Source organism: Parus major, chromosome 5 (genome assembly GCF_001522545.3).
Source record: "Parus major isolate Abel chromosome 5, Parus_major1.1, whole genome shotgun sequence".
In the NCBI taxonomy this organism is placed as follows: domain Eukaryota; kingdom Metazoa; phylum Chordata; class Aves; order Passeriformes; family Paridae; genus Parus; species Parus major.
The window spans coordinates 39906784-39913105 of record NC_031774.1 but is presented as its reverse complement, the minus strand read 5'-3'; the positions used below and the strand labels follow the sequence as shown (position 1 = coordinate 39913105).

Sequence of the window (6322 nt, the reverse complement as noted above, 5' to 3'; positions counted from 1 at the left end):
TTAAAAATGATAGTATAATACAGCCTCACTGGAATGTCTCCTTCCACAAGCCACGGTTGGTTACTTTGAAAGTTTTAGAGCAGAGTCCTCTCACATGTACAGGATAAGAGCAGAAACTGAATTAGTGCCCTTTCTGAGAGCACTTGTTTGATATCCTAATCTCTTGTGTGGGGGGAGTCAGGAGCTTTTTCTAGGACCCCCCTAACTGAGCCACAGCTAGATTTCAACCAGCTCCTCCAAACTGCATGAGGTCTCCACACATTTTGATGCTTTCCAAGTGATTTTTTCACTGTCACAAAGATTGCTGCCTGCTATTTTAAGATGTTACTTCTGGTTCTCAAACTTGGGAGTGAGAATCTGTTCCTATTTAGGTGTTGGATGATAGGATTGAAACACTTTTGTCCCCAAATGGAAAAGAAAGGTCAAAAACCTTTCGAAGTACTTCTTGCAGGAGGCTGATGCAATGCAGTTGGCTCTTAGATAAGCCTCATGCTAAGAGATCCTGTTTTTGGAAAAGGACTGTGCTTGAATATTGCAACTCTGGACCGTCTCTGCTTTTAAGACCAGTGTGATTTCAGGCATTAGTCCCTGTCAGATACAGTGAGAGAACATGATGGACCTGATCTGTGAAAGCCTGCAATTAGCAGCTGTATTGTGAGCTCTGCCAACAGGCTGAAGTGCACAAGCAGGAGGAATCCAGAAGCAGTGTTGCTGTTCCAGCTGCCATCAGGTGCTGCTTTGCTTTCTTGCTCTCTTCCTGTCACCCAGGCTGGGTAGAGGAGCCAGCAATTAGAGACTAGTGCTTGCAGTACTCAAGGCTAGGCTTGGGCTTAGACCAGGCTCCACTTGTCTTGTGAGTCATTACAAGTGTTCCCAGGGATAATCCCACATTTCCCACCAAGCAGAACTCAGCTTGGTAACCCTTCAGTAAGCACTGAACACTGTAGTCCCCACTGGTTTAAACTACCTCTAATCAGCTTCCCTTCTACTACATGTCTTAGCTTTCTCTATAGGTGTGTAGGGCCTGCCTATATACACCATGCTCAGTACTAATTGAGAAGACAATGAAAAAGGTATTGTAAATTCCTATATGAATGTTGATCTATTCTTGTGATTGCCTCACCCCTCCATAAAGGCAGGCAAATACCAAGAGTAGCTCTGGATTACTAATATAAAACCTGAAATGCACTTACCTTTTCAGTGTACTTTTGTTGGTTTTGAAGACACTTTCTAGTGGAAGATTCCCTGCCCATGGCAGGCAGGGTGGACTAGATGATTTTAAGGTCTCTTCCAACCCAAACCATTCTATGATTCCATGAAACTGTGTTGTTGTGAACAAGTAGATTGAAACATCTCATTGGGAGTAGTGAGTTTAATGTGGAATGGTCTCACAAAGCAAATATGGAGTTTCTTGGCAAGAAATGTCTTCCAAAACTGCATTATTTTTGGCTGGAGAATGGAAGCAAGATTATATGTGTTACAAAACACATGTAAGGAAGTCATTGTAGATAGGTTCCAGATCAAGACTATTCACATGGATTATTCAGTGGATTGTTTTAGTTGAATAAAAGCGAGTTAGAAAGGACAGGGATGAGCTATCAAATATTTGGAGACAATTCACTAAAGTGTAATTTATCTTCATGTTTGAGTTATTTTGCTTGTTTTCTGTAAGAAAATTTCCTGTGAATAGGGGCCATGGCATTGACTTCTGCAGATTTTTATTCCTTTATGAATCACATTATAAACCCACTTTGTTTTCAAAACAATTTTCATTACAGTTGTGACTGTTTTCATTATGGGAAGCACTGGATTAAGAGAAAATTGTGATATTAGTGACAGGTATGAAGCCCAGGAGAGAATTGTTCAGTGAAATGACTGGTGCTGAAGGTTTCTATCACTTCTGACCACTTGTGACCAGGAATTGGTTTGGGAGAAGTTACAGAGAAGGCAACACTGAAGAAAATAAGGAAATTTGGAAAGGTTAACAGGTTTCTTGTCAAAGAAGAGCTGAGAAATATGCAGGCTCAACTTTCTAGTCCTCCATACTAAAGAAAAAAAGGAAAAAAAATAGTATTTTTCCAGATAAAAACATTAGCAGACGTATCCTGATTCTGCCATCAATATCAAACTACTTTTCTTTGTGTATCAGTTTCTTCTTTGCAAAATGAGGATAAGGCTGTTGGGCAGTTTTTGTAAGGTGGTTTGAGATCTGTACCAGTAAGTGCAGGCTAACACAGCACTACTCTCCTTTGATGCTGGATGTTCACCATGATGCAGGATGAAAAAGTTTCTGGCTAAATGGTCATAAGACATAGGAGCATGTGACACAAACAGTGACATTTCTGGTTTTGCATAAATTCATGTGATTTATTGTTTCCTTTTATATTTTTTTTCACCATGGGAGAAAATCAGGCAATTGCTTTTTCCAGAGCTGAGGTATAAGCTACAAAGCTGATTCTGATAAAAAAAAATAGACTATGGTCTCTAGATGATTGATCAAAGCAGGTGATTTTGAACTTGATTTTAATCTATTATTTAAACAATGTGCTAAATAAAAAAGTGCTTGAATAATTTCACATTTGTTTTCCCTTTATAGTTCTTAGTGTTTTGGTTTTTTAAAAAAATTATATTCACTGTAAACAAATAAATTTGTAGCTTTTACTCTGACTTTCACAGGCCTGTTGACATCACTTCTTGAGCCATTGCACATAGGAGTAGAGTTCACATGGTACCACTAACAGCTCTGCTTTCTCCCAGAAGTGTCAGATCTCCTGTTTGTGTGTTGTAAAGGCCTCTTCTGTGTGGGTGTGAATGGATTCCATAGGCATTTATGTATGGCGGGTACCAGAAAAAAGCAAGTCAAACAGGGCAAAAGAGCATGCTGAAAAAGCTCATGTCTGAAAGTGTCTCCAAACTTGATTAGCTCCAGAGTCAGTAGTGCTGTGGAATCCACAAGCATGGATATATTAGCATGTGAGGCAGCCAAATTTGTTGAAGGCTGCTAGGCCTCCAGCAACCATCAGGATAAACAGCGGGGTGCCTAACTCACATGGCACCTGAGGCAGTGCTCTCTGCAGAAAGCATCTACTTTCAGAAAGAGACCACTAGAAAAACTTTCTGAACCCCTGCTAGCCCTGTTGTATCAGTACAATTTTCTGCTTTGATGGAATTGCTAGTGTTGCCCTCCCAGCTGTTGCTCCAGACTGGGAACTACCAGTTAATGTGTAGTTGTGAGCTTTGTGAAGGGAATGTATTGCGTGTAGTTTTCTGTCATTGAAATTAACAGCTTGATTTTATTATTAACAGCAGCTTTATTTAAAATAAAAAAATGTCCTTGCAAATATGGGTTCTGATGTTTGTCTTGCTTCAATTTGATATTTTCAACATATGCACTGGGTAATCCAGGCACACAGAGAAATCTGTCTAAGTTCCTCAATGATTTCTGGCAGGTAATGGGATCAGAACAAGCCTGGAGGACCAGCCAGGGTACTTCAGTGATGCATACAGGGACTGTATGTCACGGATAGGGCCTTCCTGTAATTCTGTTCATATACATTTGTAAAATTAATTATACAGACTTATTTAGACTGGTCAGGTTATTTTTCTGGATGCCACATTTCTTACATACTAAGATGTGGGTAGTTTTTTCTTCCTCTTTTTTTTTTTTGCTGTTGCAGTTTTTTAATTTGGCAAGCTGGGTTTTGGAAAAAATGATAATCTATTAAAAGTTGTCAATAAATCATTAAAATTTTATTAAAATGTCTGGAATATGTTATGAACATTCACTAACTTAAAGAATTATTAAAATATAAGCATTTTATTAGTATTTGGACATTTCATTATTAGATATCTAAATCCTGAAGAGCAGAAGCAACAGTGATATGCTGAAGGACAGAAAATTTTATATGAAAGAAGGAAGGACATCAACAGGTGAAAATAGTGTTGGAATATATAGGGGAATAGACTGGAAGGGCTAGGCCTTAGTTTGCCATATTTTGGAAGTGGTAGATGCCATCTTCTTCTCTCTGGCTCTTAGATGTGACTGGAAACAGGAACATTAGTTTCCTTCTTTCTCAATCCCCAGGTGAATTTCAGCTGTCATTGAGTTAATGCATCTGATGAAAATTGTCTCTTTTCACTTTCTAGCTAGCAATAGCAAAACTAATTAAGGCATAATTTTTTTGTACAACGAGAGCGGGAAGTACTGGAACAATGAAAACACAAGGTTTTGATCTGTGGTGAAGGCTGGAAATATGCTTGTCATGAATAACTATGTTTTATGGAAATGAAAGACTATTATGTAAATTTTTATTTGTCAGAACTACAAAATGGAGACTAAGTACCAGTGATGCTGCCAGTGTTATACAGACCTTTAATTATGAAAGGCTGAGTTCTGTAGAGCACACCAGTGCACAAGAGACAGGCTAGTTGGAGAAAAAAACTCAAGACTTTTATTCCCTGCAAAGGCAGTTCATTCAAAGAGGTGTTCAGACTACTGGGAATATCTATTTCACCCTAGGCATGCTTTTACTGTGTGCCTCACACAGGACATAGTTTTAGCAGTCCCCTGAAAATTTTAAATCTGTATGAAACATGGCACAAGCTTTCAGTGACACTAGGATGGCTTTCAGGAGATCAAAGAGCAGCTTTTAATATTCAAATGCTGTGGCTGTATATCCATAAAAAAATCTGGTAAAATCATTAACCTTAAATTTTAATGGAAAAAGAAAAACCTGTTAGTTCTCCAGACCCTTACAGTGAGATTTCAATTGACTTTGAGGCAAGGATTTTGCTCAGTAATAAAACTATTAACTGATTCAGTCACTACAGTAATTACTTGTTTGTGTTTTGCTGAAAGGTGATCTAGCAAAGTGGAACATGTCTTTCTCAGTATGATGCCTATAAAGAGTCATCTATGGGTAAATTTAAAATTTAAAGAAAAAATAAGCTATTTTATTAGCTAAAGATTTAATTTTCTTTTTACTATTACAGCAGAAATGTAAGCACCTTACAATTAAGGAAAATACTCATGATTTGCAAAGCTGTGTAAGACAGAGGAAAAGCTAGTTTTTCTGTTAGTTGTGTCTCTCTTATTCATTTCACTGTTATGTGAATTAATCCAACACTAGGCACCAAAGCATCAAATGTAATATAAACTACTGGGGGATGTTATTTGCCTCATATTGCTCATCTATTGTAATCTTAAATGAAGAAACCCAATAGAATCCAGCTCATGAGACAACCCTTCACTGACTGACAAAAAGTCAATGTTAATTCAGGATCTTCCTCTTGATTGAACAAGTCACAGTAGGAAGCTGAGTAGGAATAAAATTTGCTGCAGGTCTCATAGTGAGGAAATGCTTCCCAAGATGAATAATTCCAGTGTTCATTAGCTCAAAGATGTGTGTGGCAGATGTGTGAGGAGAGAAACAAGGTGTCTTAGTACACAAGGTTTGCTCATAAGAGGGACTTTTCAGACAATAATGGGTTGTGCTATCTTCTGTGATGGCTACAGCTGATCATTCTCCTGGCCCTTCCGTGAATACACTTCTTTGAATAAAAATTATCAAGTGCATACATATTAGAGAAAAAGGTTAAAATGTTCTAAGTTGCTTTTACTAGCTAATTTTATATCTTCATAAACTATTAGAGATGTAAAGGTCTAAAATATTGTACTCATTAAAATTGCTTTTCCAACATTTGTAACTGAATTCAAGTTCTTCATCTTCCAGGATAAAGATTTGAGTGTTCTATTACAAGAAATGCAGGATGAGGAAAAGAAGAAGAGAACTGTTCACGCCAAAATCACAGATTTGCTCACTCACTCTTGTTCCAGACCAAGCATCATCCCCAGAGATATAATTTCTCCATCATCTTCTTTTACAAATTAAATCCATACACAAAGAATTCTTTGTTGATGCTCTTACTCTATCAACTTTTCATTTGTAAGTTTGCAGTCCCCAAGACAGATCAGAATATTGGTGTTGTGCATGTTCTTGTGAATCAAAAGACCTTCAGTTCTGTGGGGTTTAACCTGTTTTACTTAAGGGAGGCATGGCTGCAATCTTGTACCAGGTTCTTCCTGTATTTTTCCCGTATGATTATGTTTTGAGACTAAAGACAAGTCCATGATGAGCTGTGGAGGATGGGAATTTGGTGACTAATGACTTTTAATTCCTTCTGCTGTTGTGTGGGTCTGTAAAAAGAGAGTATCTTAGCAGAGCATGTTGTTGAGTAGCAAGGTGAGGTTTGGATAGGGTGATAGGGCCCTTCCAAGTCTTGTGGTACCTGTCTATCTGAGTTAAATGACACCTAACCTTGG

At 38.0% G+C, this 6322-nt stretch overlaps 1 long non-coding RNA gene across 1 annotated transcript; it reads left to right on the top strand.

Annotated features, from left to right (window-relative positions):
* The first annotated feature begins 779 nt into the window (after positions 1-779).
* Positions 780-5907, top strand: LOC107206406. The gene is made up of 2 exons (XR_004497732.1): positions 780-3930; positions 5733-5907. It is a non-coding gene; the product is annotated as an uncharacterized LOC107206406 (long non-coding RNA).
* Positions 5908-6322: the final 415 nt, after the last annotated feature.